The sequence below is a fragment of the Lathyrus oleraceus genome, chromosome 7, assembly GCF_024323335.1.
Source record: "Lathyrus oleraceus cultivar Zhongwan6 chromosome 7, CAAS_Psat_ZW6_1.0, whole genome shotgun sequence".
NCBI lineage: Eukaryota > Viridiplantae > Streptophyta > Magnoliopsida > Fabales > Fabaceae > Lathyrus > Lathyrus oleraceus.
The window spans coordinates 420960976-420977808 of record NC_066585.1 but is presented as its reverse complement, the minus strand read 5'-3'; the positions used below and the strand labels follow the sequence as shown (position 1 = coordinate 420977808).

Here is a 16833-nt window from a genome sequence, read left to right as displayed (position 1 = left end):
CGTATTATGTTTTTGTATGATCTGCAACCTTTAGATTAAATGATCTGGTAAGGATCACCTAACTTAATTAGTGCATTTCCTGATATATATATATATATATATATATATATATATATATATATATATATATATATATATATATATATATATATATATATATATATATATATATATATATATATATATATATATATATATATATATATATATATATATATATATATATATATATATATATATTTATTTATTTTTGGGAATCATTCACTTATATTCATCGGCCCTCCACGTAGTTTGCTATTAAGATGGTGCTGACTTCTTGTATAAACTACTCGGGGTTACTATAAAGTTAAAAATCCAGGGACTTGTATAACAGTTGCCTTTCTGATCTAACAAGTTGAGGTTTGTTTAAAGTGTTGGGGCGGTAATAGTTTTTGTCTTAATTTGTTCAAGTTCGATAAAATAAGCAACCTTTATACTTACTGAGTGTGTTGAATTTTTGTTATGGCTCATGAAATTTTTTGAGGGAATAGATAATAGAAATGTTTCACACTAGGGACTTAACCTAAAATATATTATAAGAAATTTTGTTTTTTTTTTTGTTTTTTTTTAATTAAAGGGAAATAACAATGAAAAGAAAGGTACATACTTGAAGAAGGGAGGATAGAAAGAACACGGTTCCCCCCCCCCCCCCCCCCCCATACTTAAATGAAACATTGTCCCCAATGTTTCAAGGAAATCAAAAGAAATACAAAAAGAAAAGGAAATTAAATCAATGCTGCCTTCCGCCTCTTGTTCTTGGACCTGGTGATCGTTGACGTACTTCTAAGTCGTCAAACCTGCTGAGCAACTCAGTGAACCGCTGATCGGTTATAGCATTCCTCGCTTCCTGTTGTTGTTGCATTTGGCGCATCATTTGCATCATTTCGAGATTCTGCGCTTGCATACCATCAATAGCATCCATGATGTCGTCGTTGGTTGCAGGTCTTCTTCGTCGATGACGTCGTGAGGATTGGCCAGCTGCATTATCGGAAGGGTTGAGCGGGACTGATTGTTGTGCAGGAGCATGATCACCTAGCTCCATTTCTTCGAACTCGTCTGTAGACGGGTTTACATGTGAAGGCTCGGTAGCTTCGGGAGCATTCAGATCATAGAGGTGGAGGTTGGGGTTGGTGACATCCGTTGGGGCAATGTTGGGTAGAACAACGCTTGGGACTTCCTGGTTATTCACCATAAGGTAATATTTTCCGCCTACTCTGTTCTTAATTAGGCGGCTGGACCGACAGTAGCTTATATCCATAAATAGGGGAGGTAAAGATTCTAAAGTTTGGAGTCGGTCCCCTAGGTTTAAGCCAAGTGCTATGGTGGTGATTAATCCACCAATTACAAAAGGTTGACGGCCTCTAGCACATAATGTGCGGATATGATGAAATAGGAAGGAGGCGGCGTTTACCTTAGTATCCCGTTCGAAGACGCATTCGAGGAAGAATAATTCCTTTGCGTTGACTTTGCTGTTGTTCGGTCTTCCAAAAACTGTGTTTTGCAGGATGTGGATAAAGTACCGGATAGTTGGGTTATGTATATGGGAAACAAGGAGCTCTTCCCAGTTGTTGGCATCTACACCGGATATTTTCCTAAAGAGGTCGAAGGCGTGTATGTTCCACTGGGAATTCGGAGGGATTCTCGGGTGGACTTGACCTTCTACAGGGAACTGTAGCATGGTACTCAATTGGTTTTGGTATAAGGAGTATTCGGTGTTGAACATACGGAAGGTTGCGGTACCGGTTAAGTACTCGTCTTCACCGGTGGGAGTGTTGTACGCATATGAACTTAAAAATTCTAAGGTTAGGGAGGGGTAGGTAGGTTGATTATACGTGCATAGAAAGGTTAAATCAGCAAGACGGAGCATCCATTCTATACCTTGAAGTAATCCTAATTCTTGTAAACAAGTTAGATCAGGATACCTGGTAGAGGTGACACCTCGTTGTTGGAAACGCTCGAACTGCTCCCTTTGATAATTATCATCTTCGGATCGGAAGATGATATTTCCGAAAGCTTGGTTGCCCGCCATATCGATAAGTGGTTTGAAAGAGGTAATTAGGGGAGAAGGGAAATGAAATTGATTTTAGAGAATGGTTTGTGGTGTATGAAGAAAGGTATGGTGGGTATTTATAGGAAAAAATTTGGAAGTTGGAAAGGGAGTGGTTGAAAAGTAAATAAATGTGGGTAAATATGAATAAATGGGGAAGGTAAAAAGGTGAAGTGGTGTAACGGTCGTCTCCCAACGGTTAGTAACGTTAACATGGTCAGACGGTGTCACGCTCGTGACAGGGGCGTTACGGGCGTCACAGGCACTTGGTGTGATGTCCGTGATAGATTGTGTGACGCTCGTCACACAGTCTTTCTGGCACGTTACTGCTTGCGTTCTTTATAATAATTATAGTAATTTATTTTTTATTATTTTGTTTTGCTTCAGTTTATTTTATTTGGCTATTGTGATACTTTAAATTGCCTTGCATGCTATTCTACTTTCCATAATATATATATATCTTTAATAAGTTATGTAGGTAGTATACAGTAGAGAGCATTATTGCTAGATATTGCATAATTCATAGTAAAGTAAAATAAATCAATAGCTTCATAAAATAATCATAATGTAACATTGGAGGATAAAACAAAAAAATGCGAAAGAGAAACAAATACGAACATAATTTGAAATAACATTAATGAATAATCTAACTAAAACTAAATAACTAAGAAAAACAACTTCTATCCATCTGCACGATCTCTGGCCGGATGAGCAAAGGAGTTAACATGGTTCAGCAACTCGTGGAATTGAGTTGTCATACTGTTCATGTATCCCATAAATTCTTGTCCCATGTTAGCTAACTCTTCTCTGAGGGCGTCCTGTTCTGACATTAAAGCTTGAATGGTGGTGTTATAATCAGCTCCGGGCATATGATGTCTAGGATCAGGTATTGCCGACTCTTCGGTCGGGACAGGCTGAGGAGGAGGGTCAATATCATAATAACCAGATGGTGTCTGAGGGTCAGATTCAACATAAGGGATCTGGTCATCACAAATCTCATGGTCCTGGATGGATTCAGTAGATCTAGCTGGAGAGGGTGTTGCGTTCAGATTGTAGAGCCAGTTATTGCGGTTATGAACACTAGTCCTAGGACTGGGCAAGGTGAATAGGCAAAGAACTTTGTTATTAATTATAAGCTCAAACTCTTCAGATCCTAGGTTTGCTATAAACATAGTGTTGAAGAGGAAGGGTATACTCATAATCGTAATGCCACAAAAAGGGCTTAAGTCAAGCATAGGTTGACGTAATCCGATAGCATTACCAATCATGGTTATCAAACCGCCTATTCGAATTGGTGCTCGTTCATCTTGGATAAGGTGGTCAAAATTTGCCAACATAAAAGTGGCACCGTTTACTGGACGGTTCTGGGAAGCACAAAATATGATGAAGAGCTCATCACGTGAAACTGAGGTACTATTTGACTTCTTCCCAAATAAGGTGTGGGTCAGGATCTTGTGGAAATAACGGAAGGCCGGGTTATGTATGTTCCTAGAGAGAAACTCATGTTCCTCGGGATCGTCATTTCCAGTCAAGCTTCCCCAAAAGTGTTCAAGTTCTCTATATTCAAAAAGTTCTTCTTGGCTCACTGTGAATGTATCAAGGGAGGTAGGGAAACCTAAAAGGTTGGTAAAGTCTTGAATATTAAATTGATACTCCATGTTAAACATTCTGAACTGGATGAAACCTCTGCTTATTCCTTTCCCATGGCTGGGTAGATAGATCAGGGAGCTAAGGAATTCTAGTGTTAGTCTCCGGTAGGTGACGAAATGTCTACGGATAGGAGAGGTTTCCCACCCAATCTGACTCAACAAATACATGACACTTTCTCTTAGTCCAAGGGCAGTCATCGCCCAGTCATCAGCATACAAACTAGGCATCATCTCTCTCGTGGCTACTTCCTCAAACCTTTGTTTCTGAGCTTTCCCTCTGAATTTGATACCCATACGATCAATTTGTCCCATCAGGTTAGTGTTAGCTAGAGAAAAAGAAAACAAGAGTTTTAGTCAGGATTTGGCCAAATGCCGAAAGAAGAAGAGAAAAGTTTTTTTAATAAATTAAAATAAATTAAGAAAGAATACTAAATAAAATTTAAAAGAATAATTAAGGAAGAAATGAAAATATAAATATTTGTGGGTTGTCTCCCACTAAGCGCTTTGTTTAATGTCGCAAGCTCGACATAAAAACTATCAATTATAATCTATAAATTCTGGAGGCATTTCGTCTAAGTGCAAGACTTGTGAATCTTTATTGTTTTCTTCATAGTGATAATGTTTTAGACGTTGCCCGTTTACGGTAAATGGTTCCATAGATTTGCCTTTAATTTCTACCGCTCCACTGGGAAAGACATTGGTGATATGAAAAGGACCTGACCATCTAGATCGTAGTTTTCCCGGGAATAACTTTAGCCTAGAGTTAAATAAAAGGATTGTATCGCCTTGTTTGAAGATTTTCCTTGATATGCGCTTGTCATGCCATTGTTTTGTTCTTTCTTTGTAGATTCTGGAATTTTCGTAAGCGTCTCTTCTGAGTTCCTCTAATTCGCTTATATCAAGGATTCTCTTTTCGCCGGCGGCCTTATAGTTTAAATTTAGATTTTTAATAGCCCAATAGGCTTTATGTTCTAATTCTACCGGGAGGTGGCAGGATTTTCCATAAATGAGCTTAAATGGGGTTGTCCCTATGGGAGTTTTGTAAGCAGTTCGATAAGCCCATAAAGCTTCTGGTAATTTCAATGACCAGTCTTTCCTTGAGGTGGCGACTGCTTTTTCTAATATCTGTTTGATTTCTTTGTTAGACACTTCCACTTGCCCACTGGTTTGAGGGTGGTAAGGTGTCGCTACTCTATGCCTTACGCCATACTTAAACAGTAGTTTTTCGAGTACCTTGGATATGAAATGCGATCCACCATCACTGACTACTATTCTTGGGACACCAAATCTTGGAAATATTATATTCTTAAAGAGTCTAGTTACTACTCGTGTGTCGTTTGTTGGAGAAGCTATAGCTTCAATCCATTTTGATACGTAGTCAACTGCCACGAGTATGTATTTGTTACTGAAAGAGGATGGAAAAGGTCCCATGAAGTCTATCCCCCACACGTCGAAAATCTCTACTTCCAAAATGCCCTTTTGTGGCATCTCGTCACGTCTAGATATGTTTCATGTGCGTTGACATCTATCACATTTCTTAATAGCCGCATGCACATCCTTCCATATATTTGGCCAATAAAAACCGGCTTGTAGGATTTTAGAGCAGGTCTTGGATGTACTTGCATGTCCACCATAAGGAGCGGAGTGATAGTGTTGGATGATATTTTCTACCTCTTCTTCGGGTATACACCGACGGAAAATACCATCGGGGCCTCTTTTAAAGAGTAAGGGGTCATCCCAGTAATAGTGTTTTATGTCATAGAAGAATCGTTTCTTCTGCTGGTAAGATAAAGTAGGTGGAACTATTCCGGCAGCTAAATAATTGACGAGATCAGCGTACCATGGTGTAACAGATATGGCTAAGGTGGTTTCTACCTGTTTATCAGCGTTATTTTCTCCCAAAGTAGCTATAAGTTTATCGTACGAGAAATCATCGTTAATTGGTGTTCTTTCCGGTTCAAGGTTCTCAAGTCTAGAGAGGTGATCTGCTACTACATTTTCAGTTCCTTTCTTGTCTTTGATTTCCAAATCGAACTCTTGTAGCAACAGGATCCACCTTAGGAGTCTAGGTTTAGCATCCTTTTTTGTTAAGAGGTATTTGATAGCAGCGTGGTCAGTGTAAATGATTATTTTGGCTCCGACCAAGTAAGAACGAAATTTATCTAGCGCAAATACTGCTGCTAGAAGTTCTTTCTCGGTCGTGGCGTAATTCATTTGTGCTTCATCTAGAGTTCTACTTGCGTAATATATAACGTGAAGCTTTTTATCCTTTCGTTGTCCTAAAACAGCACCTACAGCGTAATCACTGGCATCACATATTATTTCGAATGGTTCATTCCAATCTGGTGTCTGCATTATGGGTGCGGAGATCAATGCTTGTTTAAGCGTTTGAAATGCTTCTAAACATTTATTGTCGAATATGAATTCAGCATCCTTCATCAATAGCCCGGTTAAAGGTTTAGTTATTTTAGAGAAGTCCTTAATAAATCGTCGGTAAAAACCGGCATGTCCTAAGAAGCTTCGTACTTCTCTCACAGTTTTCGGAGGTTGAAGGTTTTCGATTACCTCTATTTTGGCTTTGTCTACTTCAATTCCTCTATTTGATATAATGTGTCCTAAAACAATTCCTTCTTGTACCATAAAGTGGCATTTTTCCCAATTAAGTACTAGGTTTACTTTTACACATCGCTCTAGAACTCTTTCTAGGTTTTCAAGACATTCTTCAAAGCTTTGTCCGCATACGGAAAAGTCATCCATAAATACTTCCATGATGTTTTCGAGAAAATCGGCGAATATTGCCATCATGCACCTTTGGAAGGTTGCAGAAGCATTACACAAGCCGAACGACATTCGTCTATAAGCGAAGGTACCAAAAGGACACGTGAACGTTGTCTTTTCTTGGTCATCAGGATGAATTGGTATTTGAAAGAAGCCTGAGTAACCGTCTAGATAGCAGAAATGAGAATGTTTTTCTAATCGTTCTAACATCTGGTCAATGAATGGTAAAGGGAAATGATCTTTTCGGGTTGCTTTGTTTAGTTTCCTATAGTCAATGCACATTCTCCATCCCGATTTGATTCGTTTGGTTATAGTTTCTCCTTTTTCATTTTCAATAACTGTTATACCTCCTTTCTTCGGTACTACGTGTACAGGACTAGCCCATTTGCTATCAGTTATAGGATATATGATACCTGCCTCTAATAACTTGGTTATTTCCTTCTTCATTACCTCACTCAGGATCGGGTTTAGTCTCCTCTGGTGTTCCCTAGAAGTTTTACAGTCTTCTTCTAGCATTATGCGGTGCATACAAATAGAAGGACTTATTCCTTTAAAATCGGTGATGTTGTATCCTAGTGCGGTTGGATATTTTCTTAAGATATGCAGGAGTTTTTCTGTTTCGAGTTTTCCTAGGTCTGCATTAACTATCACTGGTCGTTCAAGTTCTAAGTCTAGGAATTCATATCTCAGACTTTTGGGAAGTGTTTTCAGGTCTAGGGTTGGTTTCTTAAGGCATTGCGTAGGGTCCGGTGTTATTGCTAAACATTGGTTAAGTTTGTCTTCTGCAAGATAGTCAGATGATTTGTCTTTTTCTAACTCTGTTTCTTTTATGCATTCATCGATGATATCCATGAAGTAACATGTATCTTCTATTGCAGGTGCTTTCAAAAATTGGGAAAGAATGAACTCAATTTTCTCTTCTCCTACTTCGAAAGTGAGTCGTCCTCGTTTTACATCTATGATCGCACCGACAGTTGCTAAGAATGGTCTTCCCAGTATAATGGGTGTAACTTCATCTTCTCTAATGTCCATAATTATAAAATCAGTTGGAATGTAGAATTGACCTATGCGCACGGGAATGTTTTCAAGAATTCCTACAGGATATCTAACGGAACGATCTGCTAGTTGCACAGACATTTTAGTTGGTCTTAATTCTCCCATTTCCAGTTTCTTGCATATGGATAAAGGCATAACACTAATACCGGCTCCTAAATCGCATAAGGCTTTGTCGATGACAAATTTTCCTATGTGACAGGGTATAGAGAAACTACCCGGGTCTTTGATTTTAGGAGGCATATTCTGGATTATAGTGCTACATTCAGCAGTGAGTGTAACGATTTCGCTATCTTCAAGTTTCCTTTTATTAGAAAGAATTTCTTTTAAGAACTTGGCATATGAGGGCATCTGCGTAATAGCTTCTGTAAACGGAATTGTGACGTTTAATTGTTTTAGTAGGTCAACAAATTTTTTAAATTGGCCCGCATCTTTGGTTTTAATAAGCCTTTGAGGGTAAGGGATAGGTGGTTTATAAGGTGGTGGAGGTACATAAGGTTACTTCTTTTCTACGGTTTCCTTATTACTCTCTTCCTTTTCCTTAGTTTTATTTTCTTCCTCAGTTGACTTTTTAGAGTTTTGGTTTTCTATCCTTGGGTCAGACGGTCCTTCCACCTCCGTTCCACTTCTTAGTATGATTGCATGAGCGTGGCTTCTCGGGTTAGGTTGGGGCTGTCCAGGAAATGTACCAGTTGGGGAAGCAGTAGGCGCTTGTTGTTGAGCTACTTGTGATATTTGCGTTTCCAGCATTTTGTTATGGGTAGCCAGGGCATCTACTTTACTTGCTAGTTGTTTAATTTGTTCGCCAGTGTGTACATTCTGGTTTAAGTAATCTTTATTGGTTTGCTGTTGAGAAGCTATAAAGTTTTCCATCATGATTTCCAAGTTGGATTTCCTAGGGGCGTTATTGTTAGGTGTAGATGGGATCGGCTTTTGATATCCCGGAGGTATAGCTGGGGCTTGATTCGGAGATTGTCCAGGTGCGTATAAAGCATTATTACTCTTATATGAAAAATTTGGATGATTCTTCCAATTTGAGTTATAGGTATGCGAGTAGGGGCTTCCTTGAGCATAGTTTATTTGCTCCGCTTGGATTCCTGTTAGGAGTTGACAATCTGCAGGAGTGTGACCTTGGATTCCACAGACTTCGCAATTCTGAGTTAGGGCAACCACGGTGGCTGGAGGTGATACATTTAAACTTTCAATTTTCTGGACCAGAGCATCCACTTTTGCGTTAACATGATCAAGGTTACTTATCTCGTACATGCCAGTTTTAGTTTGAGGTTTTTCTACCATTGTTCGTTCGCTTCCCCACTGATAGTGGTTTTGGGCCATGCTTTCGATAAGTTGGTAAGCATCAGCATAAGGTTTGTTCATTAGTGCACCACCTGCGGTGGCGTCTATTATTAACCTCGTGTTGTACAAGAGACCATTATAGAAGGTATGAATTACTAACCAGTCCTCTAAACCATGGTGTGGACAAAGTCTCATCATGTCTTTGTATCTTTCCCATGCTTCGAAAAGAGACTCGTTATCTTTCTGTTTAAATCCATTTATCTGGGCTCTTAACATAGCTATTTTGCTCGGCGGAAAATATCGGGCAAGAAAGACTTTCTTTAACTCGTTCCATGTGGTGACTGAGTTGGAAGGAAGAGACTGGAGCCATCTTCTAGCGCTATCTCTTAACGAGAAAGGAAAAAGACGAAGTCGAATTGCCTCTGAAGTGACACCGTTAGCTTTAACAGTATCAACGTATTGGACAAATACGGATAAATGAAGGTTTGGATCCTCGGTAGGATTTCCAGAGAATTGGTTCTGTTGTACTGCCTGCAACAGTGAAGGTTTAAGTTCGAAGTTGTTTGCTTCGATTGCGGGTGGAGCAATGCTCGAATGCGGCTCATCTTGCGATGGAGCGGCGTAATCTCGAAGAGCACGAGCTGGTTCTGCCATCTCGGGTATCGGCGAAGGAAGAAGATTTTTGAGATCAGGAAGTTCGACAGGAGGGAGATTGTTCGCAGCACGGTATTCCCGAATTCGTCGTAAGACTCGGAGATATAGTTCGATATCGTTGATTCGTAAGTAGAACGGCTCGCCTTGTGAGCGAGTATGTGGCATACAAATCAACGAAAGAAAGAAAAGAAAAGAAAAAATAAGCCTTAGTCTCTACAGCGTAACAGAAGAGTTACAATATCGACTAAATAAAAGTCCCCGGCAACGGCGCCAAAAACTTGATCGCGACTTTATGAGTCGAATTTGGGGTACAAACTGCAAGTGCACAGTTCTATCACGTAGTTTTAAAAGATATCGATCCCACAGGGACTTATGAATCGATATACCGTTTTCTAAGGTTACTTCGTAAAGCTAAGGCAGATAATACTTTGATTGTTTGGGGGAAAAGTTAAAACTAAAATAAGATCTAAATTAAATATTAATTAAGCGGATATCGGTATGTAGTTCGTCGTAATTAGGTAATCAATTCTTCGTTGGTTTCTTGGTTTTAAAACAAATCCTTTCAGTAGACACTATTGATTAAAAGTCTTATCTCAAACTCTCGCTCTGTTGAATAAACTATGATTCTATATTAACGTAGCTGTCACTTATTAGTTAAGTCCAAAATCACTTTTTGAAAACAATAGAATCCGTAGAAACTCTTTTTAAGAAAACACTAAACGTTTAAACATCCTTGTCTCAAACTCTCGCTCTGTTGACTTAGATTATATAATTAAATTCAAATGCTTAACTCTCGTCCTCACATTCAACCTTTAAAAATACTTTTTGAAAAAGATTAGAATTTAATTAACTCTAAAAATTGCTTTCGCCCTGATCTAGAATTAATGTTCAATTTACACTGTCCAGTTAAAAACTCAAACTCTCGTTCTATTGATTTTAACTTCGTTATGTCTTTTACTTTCGTACAAAACCTTGTTATTAAACCTGTAAATTGAGACCGTAAAAAGAGTGATTTTATTTTTAAATGTAATTAAACCAACTTAGTTTTGATTCCTTCATTCCGCTTACTCTACATATCGATACCTAAATAAATTAGCCAGACATGCTTAACAGATCTAAATAATCAGCATGCATAAATAATTCCATCTCAGGCAAATAATATAAATAAACAGTAAAGCAGAGCATATATAAATTCAAACAATAATTAAAGAACCTGAATAATTTATAGCAATCTTGAACACTCCACCACAGACCGGTTGGATTTGTTCTTGAATTCTTCAATCGGATAGGAAAATAAAAGTGAAGGAATAAAAACCTAGGGTCTAACGTAAGGTTAGATCTAGTAAAAGATACACAATAGTTTTCGGTGTAGAAACTATTGTGCGAAAAATTAATTAAGTGCTGAAAGATGAACTGGAAAGGAAAGTAAAAATAAGAATTGCAATTAAAAGCAAAAACAGTAAAGGAAAAGTAATGGTATGCTTGCACGGCTGGAAGAAGAAAATTGAACGAAGCGGAGAGTCCCGCAGGGTTTGCCAAAAGCTACTATTTATATTGGTCACTTGTTGTAACTGTTTCCAAAGGTCTTCCGTGTAAAGAGTCTTCACGTTGCAAATGGTCAAGCGTAACAATAGGCCTCAACGTCTTTGTTGCGCTTCTGAAGCCAAAAATATAGGGGAATGGTGTGACGTCCGTCACACCATGTGTTACGCTCGTAACACAAGTAGGTAGGGCGTGACGCTCGTCACAACTTGTGTGACGCTCGTCACGGGCGCATCGCCTTGCTTTTGGGCTGGGCTTTGGCTTGGTGGAATTTGCTTCTTTTCATTTCTTTTTGCACCTCCTTTTCTTCCTTTTTCACTTGTGCTTCAAATAAGCTACCTGAGATAAATAGAAAGGAAATACCGAGTAATATCGAATAAAATGAAGTAAATTGAAGTAAATAATAATATAATTTAATTAAATCGAGTCCTAGAATGTGATATTATTTCATGTTATCAAGGTTCTACTGGAATAGTAGATTACATGTAGTCTTTTGTCTTTTCCTTGTCCTAAAACGGCACGGATAATGTAATCGCTTGCATCACACATGATTTCGAATGATTGGTTCCGATCTGGTGGTTGAATGATGGGTGTGGATATTAGTGCAAGTTTCAGGAGTTTAAAGGCCTCCAGACATTTCTCATTGAAATTGAATTCGACGTCTTTCATTAGGAGACCAGTTAAAGGTTTGGTTATTTTGGAGAAGTCCTTGATGAAGCGTCAGTAGAAACTGGCGTGTCCAAGAAAGCTTCTCACCTCTCATCTAACTATTTTTGGTGGTTGAAGGTTTTCTTTAACCTCGATCTTAGCTTTATCAACCTCAATGCCTCTTTCTGATACTATGTCTCCTAGTACTATACCTTCGATAACCATGAAATGGCATTTCTCCCAGTTTAGAACAAGGTTAACTTCTACGCATCTCTCCAGGATTCTCTCAAGGTTATCTAGGAATTTTTTAAAACTGGATGTGCATACTGAGAAATCATCCATGAAAACTTCCATGATCTCATCATGGAAATCTGTGAAGATTGACATCATACATCATTGGAAAGTTGCAGGGGCATTGTGTTAGAACAAAATTTGGTTCTGCAATATATATCTAAGTTTTGATGATAACTAAAAATGAAACAAATTGTTACCCTAATAATTTTCTCTAAGTGTGCAGGCTTCTAAGGTAAGATGAATTTGAGGAAACTAATATCTGGCATCTGACGTAGTCCAGAAAAGCTTATCCAGAACAAAGAAATCAAATCTGACTCTGAATAAGAACACTTCTAAGAAGAAATCACATACATAATCTGACATTGTAGTTCAACTCCGATATTTGAAGAACTATTCAAAAGAATCTATCTGAAGAACTATTCAAAAGAATATATCTGAAGACTATGCAAGATAACATCTGAAGACTATTCAACAAAATCTATTTGAAGACTATTCAAAAGAATATATCTGAAGATTATTCAAAAGAATCTATCTGAAGACTATTCAAGATAACATCTGAAGACTATTCAAGATAACATATGAAGACTATTCAAAAGAATCTATCTGAATACTATCTAAGAGAATCACTGAAGACTGAAAGTTTTTGCTCAAAGACTCTGACTCTGCTCACTCTGATTCACGCTTAACACTTTATCTGATATCACTAGATCAAAATAATTAATCAAGAAGCATTCTAAGTATGGTGCAATTCTCTCTAAGGAAACTATGGATTATGTTTTAAGACTGCTATGGAAAGGACAAGAAAATTAATAACATTAATTCCCATAGTTGGCAAGAAATATCCTCTGATTCCTCTCCAACTGTATCATCTCAAATAAATATATAAAGGCCTCATTACATCATACTGAAAACAACTCATTCAACAATATCTTCGATCTACAATACTCAACATATTTTCATTGTAGTATTAAGTAATCACACAAGAGTTGTTGCTCATATTGTGTGGTCATTGTTTTATTGTTTTAAGTTGTGTTTACACTGCTTATCTAGAAGCACTAATACAAACACCTTGTATTTCTCTAAAATTGTTGATCTTCCTTAAGTGACTTATTTAAGTCTGTAGACTTGAGAGGGCTAAGAGATTGTTAAACTCTTAGACGTTTTTGTAATCTATTGAGATTAGTGGATTAAGTCCTTATTGAAGGCGAAATCACCTTGGCCGGGTGAACTGGAGTAACTTTGATTTTCAAGCGAACCAGGATGAACTTCTTGTGTTGTTAGCATTTACTTTTTTGTGTGTAGTGTAGCTAAATTTTTTGATTACTATGAATACAATTTAAACCCCGTTTCTTGTTTTTCTCTACATTCACATTGCACAGTCCGAATTTCATTCGTTTATGGGTAAATGTTCCATAAGGGAAGGTGAAGGTTATTTTCTCCTGGTCATCGGGATGAATAGGAATCTGGAAAAATCTAGAGTATTTATCTAATAAAAAAACTAAGAGTGTCAAGCCATACGTTCAAGCATTTGATTTATGAAAGGAAGAGGGAAAATGGTCTTTCCTAGTTACTTTGTTTAACTTCCTATAATCAATGCACATACGCCAACCATTGGTTATACATTTTGCTACTCTTTCTCCTTTATCATTTTGTACAATTGTGACACCTCCCTTTTTAGGTGCCACATGCATGGAGCTTACTCATTTGCTATCGGAGATTTGGTAAATTACTGCAGCTTCTAGTAATTTTAGAACTTCTCTCTTAACTATATCACTCATTATAGGGTTTATCCTTCTTTGGTGTTCTCTATAGGGTTTAGAATCTTCCTCCAGCATAATTCGGTGCATGCACACAAAAGGACTTATGCCTTCGAAAATGTTATAGACTAGTTCTGAAGGATATTATCTTAATATATCTAAGAGTTGATTAGTCTCGTCCTTATTTAGGGTTGCACTTACTATAACTAGACGATTTAGTTCGTCGTTAAGGAACTCATTGTTGGTGTAAGCCCTAGAGGCCAATACTTTTGGTACTTGTATCGAATTATTTATTAATAATAAAAAGGCATTTTTCTTTATTATGTTTGTTTAATAAAGTCCCTGGAATAGATAGTCCATTTAATGTATCAAGTATGACTTAATCATGAGATCACATTAAACATAAGGACACTATTCTTAAAATGTCCGTAGTCAAGCTTTATTATGAAATGGGATAACATTAAAGCATGGAGACTATTATGTTTGTAGACTGATGATCACGTCTCATGGATCATGGATAAAGAGTTATCAAGTCTTAAACATAGGTATGAATATTAAGAGTAATATTCATACTGGATTGACCCGCTATGAGAATACTATATAGAAAGTTATGCAAAGTGTCATAAGTTATTCTCATGGTGATAATAGTGTATACCACTCTTCGACCTGAAACCACTATGGATCCTAGATGTAGAGTCGAGTGCTTTATTGCTGATCCAACGTTGTCCGTAACTGGATAACCATAAAGGCAGTTGATAGGTACTCCACGAAGCATGCTGAGGGACATGAGTGTCCTAGATGGAATTTGCCAATCCTACTTAACAGGATAAATGTCTATGGGCCCAATATTGAACTGGACAAGGGTGACATGGTCTATACCTTGTGTTCAATATAGACATAAGGGCAAAGGGGTAATTATACACATAATTATTATCACAGGAGGTTTTGTCAGATCACATGACATTTTCGTGACTTGGGTAGCAGTGATGTGTTGCTAGATACCGCTCACTGTTTATTATGTTAAATGCATGATTTAATATAATTGCCAACGCCGCGAAAACCTATAGGGTCACACACAAAGGACGGATTGATGAGAGATAGAATAATTAAGGAACATCGTAAGGTACGGTGTACTTAAGAAGAATACGAAATATGGTAAAGTACCAAATACTTAAGTGATTTTGGCATATTCTGAGATATGGGCCAAAATGCACTTAAGTGGGCTTTTTGGCTTGAAGCCCACACAAGTGGTTCTATAAATAGAACCCCTTGGGTAGAAGCATTCACACTCCAGACAACACAACTGAAGAGTTGGAATTTCGTATCTCTCTCTCTCTCACTCAAAGCCTTCACTCACAAACAGCTAGCACTGCGATTGAAGGAATCCGTTCGTGTGGACTGAGTAGAGACGTTGTCATTGTTCAACGTTCGTGATCGCCCCGTGGATCTGTATCAAAGGTTGATCATTGTCAAAGATCTGCACCAAAGGTTTGAATCGCCACAAGAGGTAACGATTCTATCACTGATCATGCTCATTCGTAAGGATCATTAAAGGAGAAATTTTTATATTCCGCTGCGCCTTGGATGGCAATTCTCCTTCAGTGGTATCAGAGCCACTTACGAAACCATGAATCTGATAACTGTTTTTGTTCTGTAATAATATGATTAAAACAGAATGAATCAAAGGTTAAATTGAGATCGATCAAGTTACATATATGTGATATATGTGATCCTGATGCAAAATACATTATATATGATATAGTGTTCTCGTTTCGTTCATTCAAAAACCTCGATGATTGTTTTCCTTTGAGCGATCAATGGTCGCTTGCTTCTTGATCCGACATTAGTATGGTGAAGCAATGACGTGTTGATCAATCATACTGAATTAACAATCGAGACGTGTTTGACGGTCTGAAATTGGTGCATCAGGGTTAGTGACGACACAAGGGTTGTGTTGTTAGAGAGTTATGCGATTGGGGTTTGATTGCACAAGAGTTGTGCGTCCTAAACACTTTTCCGAACAGTGTTAACCGGTTAACGCGTATGGTTAACCGGTTAACGTAATACGAAATAATTTTTTAATTTTTGGAACAGTGTTAACCGGTTAGCGCATATGGTTAACCGGTTAACGGAATGCGAAATAAAATTTTTGAGATTTTCAAACAGTGTTAACCGGTTAACGCATTTGGTTAACCGGTTAACGCAAGGCAGAAAAGAGTTTTCTAAATGTTTTCAAACAGTGTTAACCGGTTAACGCATATGGTTAACCGGTTAACGCAAGGAAAAATTCACCGGTTCGGCTAGAAAAAGTGCTTTGAAGTAGCAGCGGACCCCCGGCTAACTCTGCGTAGTGTGATCGGTTGTCGAAATTTAATTTGATTAATTAAAGGAATTAATAATAATAATAAATTTTTATTATTGTGGTGATCGGTTATGGCCTTAGTTTTCCTTTGTTTTGTTTTGGATTTTAAAATACGACCTGCGTGTCGTGCCTCTCTCTTAATCTCCCAAATGTAACTTCTTTTCTCATCTCACTCCCTCGTATATAAAACGAGTTTCTTTCATGTAATGTAATGATATGAAGAAAGCAAAGAAGTCAGTGCCAAAGGAAGACAACCTTGAAGATCTTGCTTGGAGAAGCTTAGATCGTTATAGGTTAGCTTAGGTTCTCTCATTGGCTTGGGAGAACAATTGCGCTAGGGGCCATAACTGTTTCATTCTGTTTATATGTATGTTGATGCATGTGTATGTATGTTGATGCATGTGAGAGACGGTTTATATGATAAACAAGCCGGTGAGATCAGTAAAATTGCAATTCCCTCAAAACTAAATATTAAGTTTTAAGCTTTCCAAGTTTTAACACTCATCAAGACTAGTAATTGAAATTGTAGGTTTCGCCTACGCGAGGTGCATGATCTATATATTAGTAAGGTGCGATGGGATAATTGTAATATCCAACTGTTAAAACAATGGGTCAAACTTAACTAAACAAATTATAATAAGATTATATATGTTTAGAAGCAAGAGTTGGGAATAATCCATATGATGGATTAGAATAAGGAGTTATTCACCCAAT

The 16833-nt window shown here is 37.7% G+C and overlaps 1 non-coding gene across 1 annotated transcript; it reads left to right on the top strand.

Annotated features, from left to right (window-relative positions):
* The first annotated feature begins 9031 nt into the window (after positions 1–9031).
* On the top strand, positions 9032–9138 carry LOC127108629 (small nucleolar RNA R71). Its single transcript, XR_007796155.1, has one exon. It is a non-coding gene; the product is annotated as a small nucleolar RNA R71 (small nucleolar RNA).
* The last annotated feature ends 7695 nt before the right edge of the window (positions 9139–16833 follow it).